Source organism: Macaca thibetana, chromosome 5, assembly GCF_024542745.1.
Source record: "Macaca thibetana thibetana isolate TM-01 chromosome 5, ASM2454274v1, whole genome shotgun sequence".
Lineage (NCBI taxonomy): Eukaryota > Metazoa > Chordata > Mammalia > Primates > Cercopithecidae > Macaca > Macaca thibetana.
This window is the reverse complement of record NC_065582.1, coordinates 175,130,478-175,142,300: the sequence shown is the minus strand read 5'-3', so window position 1 is coordinate 175,142,300 and position 11,823 is coordinate 175,130,478. Positions and strand designations below refer to the sequence as shown.

The following is an 11,823-nucleotide window of genomic DNA, read 5'->3' as shown; positions in this document are numbered from 1 at the left end:
CCAATAAAGTAAGCATTTCCAATAAAGACATGAGATCCCACCTAATAGGAAGAAGTGGCACCTGCAGAGAACAAACTTGCAAAGATATTCGGGAACCCAGAAATCCATGATAAGGGAATGGATCTGGAACAGGCGATGTGTAATTTACTAGCTGTGAGTTCTGATAGTTCACATAAGCAATCTATGCCTCAGTTTCCTTAACTGATCTATTTGGGTTGACTGTATGTCCCAGCTTGCCTGGGACAGTTTTGGTTATGCCAATTGTCCCATATAATTATTAATAATTCTGATTTTACTCTCTAAAGTGTCCCATTTGGGTGATGAATGATAAGGTCACCATAGTTATGTGATCCAAGGGTAGTTTTTATATACTTTCATGGGGAGAAATGATTAAGCATGGAGCAACTGAGATACAGCCAGGAGTCAAGTGCTTGGTACTCAGTGCATTTTTAAACTAAGGTTTTGTCTGGGGAGCTAATTTCACCAATGATTGTTAAATGTCTCTTTGTATCTTCAATGTGTTATATAAGATGAGAGAACGGAGAGAATATAAGCTCTGGATCTTATCAAATTAATAAAGTTCACACTACCCAGAAGGCAGGAAAACTCTTGTATTACACATTTCTCTGCATTTTCTGGCCTCTTGAAATCCTTAAAAATATTTAAAATCTTTCACAAATAACTGAGAAACACTGACATTTTCACTGTATTATAAAAAAGTATGGAAAAGGACAGAAAGCAATGATAATGAAAGCATTATAATTTGGGTTTGGCTTAAGCTGGGCATTCCTACAGCCGTGCATTTTATTTCTATAAAACACACACATATGAAACAACTTTAATATCAAATAACAAGTGATCGGAGGAGTAATTATAGAGCATCCATACAATGCAACATATTGCCGCCACTAAAAATGATGGTATGGAGTTATATTTATTGACATGGAAAATAGCTCATAACATACCATCAAATGAAAAAAGCTATTGCTTACAAGTAGGTGCAATATTATTGTAAATTTATGTACAATTACATAATATATAGTTATATGTGTTTATATGGTTTAGAAATGTCTAAAGTGTTCATCCGCGTATTAATAGTGATTATCTCTGGGTGAGGTGATTGCAGAGAACTTTTATTTCCTTTCTATTTTTTAAACAATATGTTTCCTTTTAAAAAACACAAAACATACAATTTACATGAAATTACAAAAGGAATTCTCTTAAACTGTAATTCAGAGGTTGAAATACTTGTGCACAGATGATGAGAATAGGCATTGATATTCGAAAGCTAAATAGTCAGAACCTACACACAATTAGAGCTCTTTTTACCATCAGTATTTGAGCCTTCCCGTAACTCCATTTCTTGTAATTACCCCCTCATCACCACCAAGAAAAAACAGTAGACCCTAAATGTGGCACCACAATTCCTGTGGTGCCAGTCTTAAAGAAGGTGCCAAATAGCTTCGTCCCCTGATTTAATACCTTTGTGCAAACCTGTGCCATCTCATGTGGGCTGGACTTGGTGACTAACTTCTGTCAATAGAATTAAACAGAAATCACATGTCATAAAAGTAGTGTGACATCACCCAGAATCTATTGCTCTAGTTGTCACGTCACCACTTAGGCAGACTATGGAGAGATACATAGGGTGAGAAACGGAGGCCTTCAGCCAGCAGCTGGGGAGAAGCTGAGTCCCGTCAACAACTTAAAAGACTGCAGCCCCAGCCAACAGCTTGATGTAACCTCATGAGAGACCCTGAACCACAACCACCTAGGTAAGCCACTCCCGGATTCCTGACCCACAAAATGATGTGGAATAATAAAATATTTGTTGCCACAAGCTGGTAAATTTTGGCAAAATCCATTACAAAGCAATGGATAACTAATACAGTTTTAAACTTATTTGAGAAGTTCTGTCTCAGGAACAAGTAGCTAAGGAACCCTAATCTCAGCCAGCCTTTGCCTTTGCCAGGCTCACTTGCTTCTGCACTGATAAAAAGATTCCTTGAATCAGCTGTTATGTGTGTTTTCTTTCTTCAGTATCAATCATGTTTCCTGTTCTTGGCACTTAGTATCCAAGTCGGATATCTCAAAGACACGTGACAGTTGTTTTTAGGTTGAAATCTTGCCTGAAATAGAGATTCCAGATGCACTGCTTGTTCTGATCTCTGAGTCCTGACTATTTTTCCATTTAGTTGGGACTTCCTGAATTTTCTGGGCAGAGACTCATGTACCACCTGGACATCTTCCTTTGGCCAGTGACACCACAGTACACACTTGTAAGCACTATTTCTCTAAAACAGTATAAGGGGATGAACATTTATTGACTGTCAGTGTTTTAGATATGATTTAATTTAATTATTCAAAATGCTCTGAAAAGAATTATTTTCATTTTATAGACTGAAGGCTCAGAAAGGGTTAAAAATGTCCTGAATTATGGAGTTGGTAAATGCAAACCCATGTTTGCAACTTGTACATATTTGACTCATATACGCATGTACTTAACCCAAATAATGTATGGTCTCCCTAACAGATAGTTCTTTGCGGTAAGCCAAGCGGGAAAAAATCTTTCTGACAGCCCCCTTAGCTGCTTCCCTGAGATCCTTTCACCTATATATTCATTCCTCTTCAGTGGTCATGTGTCTGAAGTTGGTTCCTTCCGGTGGGTTCTTGGTCTAGCTGACTTCAAGAATGAAGTCGCCGACCTTCGCAGTGAGTGTTACAGCTCTTAAAGGTGGAACGGACCGAAAGAGTGAGCAGCAGAGAGGTTTACTGTAAAGAACGAAAGAACAAAGCTTCCACAGCGTGGAAGGGGTCCCGAGCCGGTTGCCGCTGGGTCCCCGGCTTCATTCTTGAAGTCAGCGAGACCAAGAACCCACTGGAAAGAACAAACTCCGTACACAATGACAAACCTAACCACAGCAAGGAGAACATTACTATTATTCATGCCACTGGCACGTCGGGTCTGGAATTGTTTTGCATGACACTTTCCCGGTAGATGCTCCTCCTGGGCCCATTCTAGTATATCACTATGCTACCTGTCTACCAAAGTTTATCCATGTGCAACTTCTTCCTCAACTTTACAGTAGGGACTCTGCTCTCCTGCTAGGATGGAAGTCTTCCAGGTGCCAATCATCTGATTTAAAACTCTGACAAGCTATGTGGCCAAGTCCTTTTCCTGGGTGGGTACTGACCTTGGCTTCCAGACACCTTTCCCCCTTGATTTATTTCCAAGAATGAACAAAGAAGAGCAGATCAGGTACAAATAGGCACAATCGTAATATTGTTACCGACTGCAGTTTTTGTGTAGTTCTATCCCACACACTGTATTCATTATCCCTTTATCATCTTGGGGTCATTTTCATTTCATTAAACCCCTAAACCAGTTGTTCTAAACCTTAGTGTGCACGAGATTCGCATACTCCACTACTTGCTTCTGTGAACTTGGAGAAGACAAAGTTCTTATCTAAGCCTCAGGTTCTTTTTGTAGTGGTTGTTTTTCATAAGAACTATCCTATAATGTGGCTATAAAAATTAAATAAGATAATCCATTGGAAGCACTCGGTATGCTTCAAGACAAATAGCAAATGGCAGTGTTCTTTGTTATTAAAAGGCACAGGTGGGGCCTTTGGATGCCCATTTTTAATAAGCAACTCTAGCGATTACAACACAACTTGCCATTAGAGCATACTACAAGAATTACTAACAGAAGACAACTAAACCTTGTGTGGTTATTTTGATATTATTGATCTTATGCATTCCCTAGTTTCTCTTCTCCTTAGCCTTTGCATCTAACTCACCAGGGAATGTTCTCTCTGTTTTTAGACTTTTCTGTTTTATTTCTGAGATGCTAAATAGCTGTGTCTCTCTTGCAAGAGCTTTTATTTAATTTATTTTTTATTTTTTTATTTTTTCAGACTGACAACCTGGCAATAGTGATTGTGTGGAAAGTGGCCTGCAGCTCTCCCATATTCCACCAGAGCCCCTTCCTCTAGAGTTAGTCCATAATCTGTATTGGTTGTTGTTTTTTCCACATCCACTCAAATAACAAATATTTCAGGATGCAAAGTATATCTTTGTTTCTGGAATAAGAGCCCAAAGATTATGAGCTACTTGCTAGTCATGGAAATGTCTATGATTTAGTATTAAATTTCAAGACAAACAAAAAGGCACTTCCATTTTGGTTATGATGGATAATGGATTTCGGAATTATTCTTTGCTTGTGCAAACAACAATCACATGAAAAACGGGACAAATAAATGGAACTAGTTTTAGGTCTTGGCAACAGAGATCTCAGAATGCATGTTGTTCTTAAATGTCAGAAACATTCATCAAGATAGCCCTTATATTGGACAATAAAATGTTTCAATAATCTTTAAAATTAAAGCAAACATATTGACCACAATACAATTGCATTAGAAGCCAATTAAATATTTCTAAAAATACCCAAAATATTTAGTAATAAACTGGAACAAAGTAATAATCTATAATAGTATTATTTATAATTAAATCAATACTAAATACAAAATAATGCAAGATAAAATAATTTAAAATTAATTATGTATAATTTCTAATATAAAATGACTATAATATTTAGATAAAATTTGTGGAATTAAGCTAAAGTATTGCTTGGAGAAAAATCTATAACTTCAAATGACTTAATTAAAAAGGAAGACAGGTTGAAGATTAATAATGTAAATTTAAACATTTGGAAACTAGGAAAAGAAAGGTAAATTGATATTAAATAACTGAAAGGAAATAATAAGGATGAAAATAAAAACACATAAACAAGAATACCAAACAGGCAACAAAAACAAAGCATCACTCATTGAAAGGACCAATAAGATTAATACACCTCTAGATTAAATGATCAAGGAAAGAGAGAAAACACAAATTATCAATATCAGGAATGAAGGAGAAAGCATCACCAAGAATTCTAACAATATTACAAGAATCTCAAAAGATAATTATGAAAACTTTTGTAATAAACTCTTCAAGTTAAATTAAATAGAAAAATTCCCTGAAGTCATATTCCCAAAACTGTCTCAAGACAAAATAGAAAAAGCTGTGTATCTATTAAAGAAAGTTAGTTTCTGATTAAATATATTTTAGTCAAGGAAACTCTAGGCATACATAGCTTCCTTAATATATTCAGGCAAATATTTAAAGTACTGCACGTCTTTTTTTCAGAAGATAGAGAAGGAAGCACTTTCCAATTCATTTTGTGAACTATCATTACTGTGACAACAAAACCAGACAGATATTACAATGAAGCAAATCTCAAGACGGATCTCTCTCAGGAGCAGATGCAAAAATTCTTAAAATAAATATTAACAAGTTATGTCTGATAATAGACTGTAATCAAGTCACATTTATTCAAGGCATGCAAGGTTGGTTTAACATTGCAAAGTCAATCAATATACATTATCATATTAACAGATTATTGAAATGACTAATGTATTTAGTTTCATTTCAATAAATGCAGAAATATTTAATACAAATTCTCAGCAAACTTAGAATAAATGGGGACTTCCTCAGTCTGATAAAGACATGTATAAATAATCTTCAGCTAAGATCTTATTTAATAGTGTAGCCATAATAAAAAACAGGACAATAATATCCATCCATTAAGAGGGATATTGCTTTCCCCATTGTGTTGGAGCACCTGGCCAGTGCAATAAGAAAACAAACAAGCAAACAAATAGTATGTGTAGCTTTTGCAATAACATAATGATGACAAAAGTTAGGAATAAACTAAGGGACACATTTATAAAACTTAATAAAAAGTATAAAGCATTGCTGAAATAAATTTAAAGATTCAAATAAATGCAAAAATATACCATATTAACAGCTTTGAAGATTGAATATTGTTCCTGGGTTGGTTCTTTTCAGATTGATAGATTTTATACAACACTAATAAAATTACAGTAGGATTTTGCCACAATGATTTGAAAGTCATACGTTCATTGTAAAAGTCATGTATTCATTTCAAAAGTTATAATTGCCAAAACTGTTTTAAAAAGGAACAAAATTGAATTTAATATAAAGCTTCAGTGATCAAAGGAGTGTGAATTTTGCATAAAGATAAACAAATAGATTAATGTAACAGATTATGGTTTCTACAAATGTACCTATAATTATCAAGTTGATTAATTCTCAACAAAAGGCAACAAACCAAGGAAGAAAATTAACATTTTTTTTTCTAAGTCTGTTCAAATCTTTTATTATTATTATTATACTTTAAGTTCTAGGGTACCTGTGCATAACGTGCAGGTTTGTTACATATGTATACTTGTGCCATGTTGGTGTGCTACACCCATCAACTCGCCAGCACCCAACTCGTCATTTACATCAGGTATAACTCCCAATGCAATCCCTCCCACCCCCCCATGATAGGCCCCGGTGTGTGATGTTCCCCTTCTCGAGTCCAGTTGATCTCATTGTTCAGTTCCCACCTATGAGTGACAACATGCAGTGTTTGGTTTTCTGTTCTTGTGATAGTTTGCTGAGAATGATTGTTTCCAGCTACATCCATGTCCCTACAAAGGACACAAACTCATCCTTTTTTATGGCTGCATAGTATTCCATGGTGTATATGTGCCACATTTTCTTAATCCAGTCTGTCACTGATGGACATTTGGGTTGATTCCAAGTCTTTGCTATTGTGAATAGTGCCACAATAAACATACGTGTGTATGTGTCTGTATGTGTCTTTATAGCAGCATGATTTATAATCCTTTGGGTATATACCCAGTAATGGGATGGCTGGGTCATATGGTACTTCTGGTTCTAGATCCTTGAGGGATCACCATACTGTTTTCCATAATGGTTGAACTAGTTTACAATCCCACCAACAGTGTAAAAGTGTTCCTGTTTCTCCACATCCTCTCCAGCACCTGTTGTTTCCTGACTTTTTAATAATTGCCATTCTAACTGGTGTGAGATGGTATCTCATTGTGGTTTTGATTTGCATTTCTCTGATGGCCATTTTTTCATGTGTCTGTTGGCTGTATGAATGTCTTCTTTTGAGAAATGTCTGTTCATATCCGACATCCTTTGCCCACTTTTTAAATAATTTTAAATAAGTTTTGCAGAATCAAATCAATAGCCATAGGAAAAAAACTATTGTCAGCCCTTGGTTCATCCTATGTACAAGAGTAAATGTGAATGGATCTGACACATGAATTTTAAGGTTAAAATTATGGTGTTTAAAGGAAAACAGGAAGGACATGTCTGTGATCAAGGCAAAGTAGATAAAGACTTTTTTGAAAGTACAGTTCCAGAAAACATTAAAAAGTAATGAATTGAACTTTATAAAAATTAAATTCCTCAGTTCATCAAATGACTCTTTTAATAAAATTAAAATGTATCATTAGCACAGATATCTGAGAAAGAACTTTTTGCAGGAAAAAAAGAATTCCTGCAATTAAAAAAAAAAGGGGAATGATACCTAAAGACCAATAAGCACATTACATTTTTTAATGTGCTCAGCATTATTAATCATCAGAGAAATGCAAATTCAAATCAAATTGTGATATAATACAAATCCACAGGAATAGCTAAAGCCACTACACCAAAATGTTGGTGAGAGTGTGGAACTATAAAAACAGTTTTTTGTTTTTGTTTTTTTTTGAAAATGTAAAACAGGCCAGGCGCGGTGGCTCAAGCCTGTAATCCCAGCACTTTGGGAGGCCGAGATGGGTGGATCACAAGGTCAGGACATCGAGACCATCCTGGCTAACACGGTGAAACCCCGTCTCTACTAAAAAAAAGAAAATACAAAAAACTAGCTGGGCGTGGTGGCGGGCGCCTGTAGTCCCAGCTACTCGGGAGGCTGAGGCAGGAGAATGGCGTGAACCCGGGAGGCGGAGCCTGCAGTCAGCTGAGATCTGGCCACTGCACTCCAGCCTGGGCGACAGAGCGAGACTCTGTCTCAAAAAAAAAAAAAAAAAAGAAAAGAAAAGAAAATGTAAAACATTACAAGCATTTTGCAGTACTATGGTACTTTCTTACAAAGGTAAATATTCAGTGATCAAACTATTCCACTGCTAGTTATTTTAACAAGAGAAATAAAAACAAATGCCACAATAAGACTTTTATGAGAATGTTCAGAGCAGCTTTATTCATAATATACAAATAAAAATAAAAAATAATTCAAATATCTATTAACAAGACAATGAATAAATAAAGTATGACATATTTATTAAATGAAATACCATTCAGGAATATCAATATTTGTATGAATGAAATGACATGGGCAAATCTTAAAAAGATAATGTTGAGCTACTACATTCTGACCAAAATAGTACATATTGTAAGGTTTCATTTATTTGAAATTCTGTTATAGGCAAAGCTTAATTTATGGAGATAGAAATCAGAGTAGCAGTTGCCCCGGGTGGGAGTTTGAAGCCAGACTGCCTTGGGAGGTGGCAGAGAGGCCAGGCTTTCCGAGATGTTGCAAATGTTCTCTTCTGACTGGGGAAAGGTTATATGAGTATATGCATATGTTAAAACATATTGCAATGTAAATTTAAATTCTATGTATTCCACTCTATGTAGCTATATTGGTGTACTTACTCTGTCATAACAGAATACCATAGACTGAGTGGGTTAAACAACAGAAATTTATTTTCTCACAGTTCTGGAAGTCAGAAGTTCAAGAACAAGGTGCCTTCAGAGTTGGTGTCTGATGAGGCCTCTCTGTCTGACCTTTGCTGTGTGCACTAGGGAGAGAGAGAGTTCTAGTATCTCTTCATCTTCTAAGGACACCAGTTCTACTCAGTTAGGGACCTATCTTTGTGACCTCATTTTACCTTACCTCCTTAAAGACTGTACCTACAAAAATCAAAAAAGAAAAAAAACTTTATCTTCAAAAAAGTCACATAGGGAGCTAGAGGTTCAACACATGAATTTGGGAGACACACAGTTTAGTTCATGACAGTAACTTATAGCCTTAAAATGGAAAAAAAAAAAAAGGCAAGGAAAAGATACATTTATGTTCTATGGGAAGTTTCATTTCTAGTTATATTAAAACTAAATATTTTATTATTATTTGAGACAGCGTCTCACACTGTCACCCAGGCCGAAGTATAGTAGTGTGATCTAGGCTCACTGCAGCCTCCTCCTCCTGGGTTCAAGCAATTCTTCTACCTCAGTCTCCTTCATAGCTAGAACTATAGGCATGGACCACCACACCTGGCTAATTTTTGTGTTTTTTGGTAGAGACAGGATTTCACCATGTTAGCCAAGCTGATCTCAAATTCCTGACCTTAAGTGATCCATCTGCCTTGGCCTCCCAAAGTGCTGGGATTACAGATGTGAGCCTGGTCCTAAATATCAAATATTAAAATACACTTAATTTCTAGTGATACAAAAATTAAAGTGATAAAACATCCAGGGTCACATATTTACCAGCAAGGATAGTAACAAACGCTCTGAAGAGTCAGTCAAAGGAAGCCGATTAAATAGCTTGAATTCAACACAATTGAGTTGTTTCCACTATGCTGGTCTTACTGGTAATGACACTTAAGGAGTGAGGTAGTTTACCTTTAAGTAAGGCTTTGATTTTGCCAACTTAATACAGAGCCACATCTATGACCAGACATTATACCTCTACTAATCCATTTGTCCTTCTGACATTTAGAATGGTTTTTCAAGATTCCACATCAATCACACACCTTCATGTATTACATATGTGGCAAATTACTATTTGATAAAATCTAATTTAATTCCATACAGTCAATGTTCCATAGGAAATAAGCTCTTGAGGGCTGGGCAAAATTGAGAATCTTTTAATATTATTATTTATTTTTTCCTTCTACGCCATAGGGATCACTATGTAAAGACCCATAGGAAATGCTTTCCTAGACGTCCTCCCAGGAATATCTCCTGTGCTACAACTGGAAAAAGTAATACTCTTTCTTCTGTCTTTGCATTAAACGTATATTGAGCATGTTTTCTCTTTCTAAGCACTGCAGTGGGTGCTGGTGATAAGAAATAAACACAAGTAATTTTAGCCATGAGAACACTCACATACCCGTCACTCCAGGAGATGTGGTGGTTGCCAGCAGAGACAAGACTGTGAAACTCTGTCTTGGGCTAATGAGGAAAATAGATGTGTAAGCTTTGACTGTTTGAGTAAACTGAAGTTTACTGGGTAGAGGTCGAGTGAGAAACGACAAGAAAATCCCAGGTACAAGGAATAGCAGTGAAGCTTTTAAGACTTGAAAAGAGTGTGGAGCATTTCTAGAATTCAGTGGCTCTGTATGCGTTTGTGGAAGATGAAATGGGAAAGGTAGGGAGAAGAGAGAATATGTTGAATAGTGTTGAATATCATGCTTTCGTTCTTCTAGACTTTAGTGAGTTAAGAAATTTTTAAACTGAATTGTATCATTAGATTTCTCTGTCAGAAAGGCAGGAGTCCCAGCTCTAAGGAGGGTGGGGGGAAGGGATCTAGCTATAAAATCACTGTCATTGGGAAATTGGGTTACAAAGAGGCCAGCACTAAGGTTGTTTGCAATTATTTTATTAATTGCTTTAATACTTAGTACACCACATGGAATCAGCTAATGAGCTAGTTACAAGGAGGATATAGAGAACACATTGACATCTCAATAATCTAAGAGCATATAAGTCATTCGTGGAGGCAGACAGGTGAATGAGTACTTAAAAATATCAGGGGCATCTTGACATTTTTTTCATGATCACTCTCTTTCCAATGTCTTCAGTGAGCAAAATAATACCAACTTCTCACCTTTATTAGGCATTCTGTCATTTCCAAAGTATGTCCATATATATCGTCTCACTTGAGCTTCACAAAAGCCTCTGTAATGGAGGAATTTATCCTAGGAAGAAACTGGGGCTTATACAGAGAAAATGATTTGCATAACGGCCTAAGAGTAGTCAGGAACAGAGTTGAAGCCAGAATTTAGTATTTATTCCAGTGCACTGCACAGCTTCTCTGTGAACTCTAGTTCTGCATTTACAATCATCTTTATTTCTTTTGAATCTTCAAATCCTGATTGTTTACCCAGCAGGCCCATTGGCCCTCTCTGACCTCTCCTTTCCCATGAGTGTGATGGTGACTGTCAGTCTTCTAGAGCCCATGCTGCTCCCTGGCCCTGCTCCATATTATTTTGTGTCTTCCCAGTTCCTGTTTGTATCATCGGCCTCTGACCCACAACTTGAGCATCCCAAATCCTTGGGCCTATCTTGTGCTCCATTTGACTGTCTCCTTCTTATAGCTGGACGTGACCTACTTGAAGAAAGTTTTCTTCAAGACTAGTTTCAACAGACTTTGCAAGAAATGGCTGGCAGCATGGTCATATATTTATTCAATCATACATGCATTCATTTACCAAACATGCAATGAATACCAACTCTATGTCAGATACTTTGCAAAGCACTATTAAGTGTTATAAATGGAATTCACATGAAGTAGAAAGTGGCTAACTTTTGGGGAAAAGAGAAAATAAAGTGTTAAAGAACTCCCAGGTTTTTACCTGTGTGAACTATGTTTATCACAAGGTGTTGTCCCTACTTTAGGCTTTAATCTCACCTCCTATTATTCGAAGCTCATTGGTCCTACTAAATTATCAGCTTAATAAAGTTAGTATGGAAGATTATATTTTTGTTCTCAATTTTTTACTCCTTTTCTGCAATAAGATTAAACAATTGGTTCACCTGACATGTGACTTGCCCTGTGACATTGACCTTGGCCATAGGACATACTTTGGTCAATTAGGTGTTAGCAGATGGTATTTTTCATGTCAGAGAGAGGCCTTTAAGTGTTACTGCATTTTGTGGCTCAGTCTCCTTGAGTTT

General features: G+C 36.3%; 2 long non-coding RNA genes across 4 annotated transcripts in view; both read left to right on the top strand.

Annotated features, from left to right (window-relative positions):
• The first annotated feature begins 1,618 nt into the window (after positions 1–1,618).
• Positions 1,619–11,823, top strand: part of LOC126955543 (uncharacterized) — a 69,794-nt gene continuing 59,589 nt past the window's right edge. For both annotated transcript variants that reach the window (XR_007725965.1, XR_007725964.1), the window contains exon 1: positions 1,619–1,775. This is a non-coding gene — a long non-coding RNA (uncharacterized LOC126955543). The remainder of the gene's footprint in view (positions 1,776–11,823) is intronic.
• Positions 2,669–4,285, top strand: LOC126955548 (uncharacterized). Of its 2 annotated transcripts, none has more exons than XR_007725972.1 (2): positions 2,669–2,712; positions 3,918–4,285. It is a non-coding gene; the product is annotated as an uncharacterized LOC126955548 (long non-coding RNA). The 2 variants fall into 2 exon arrangements; XR_007725971.1 differs by lacking the exon at positions 2,669–2,712 and adding an exon at positions 3,007–3,182.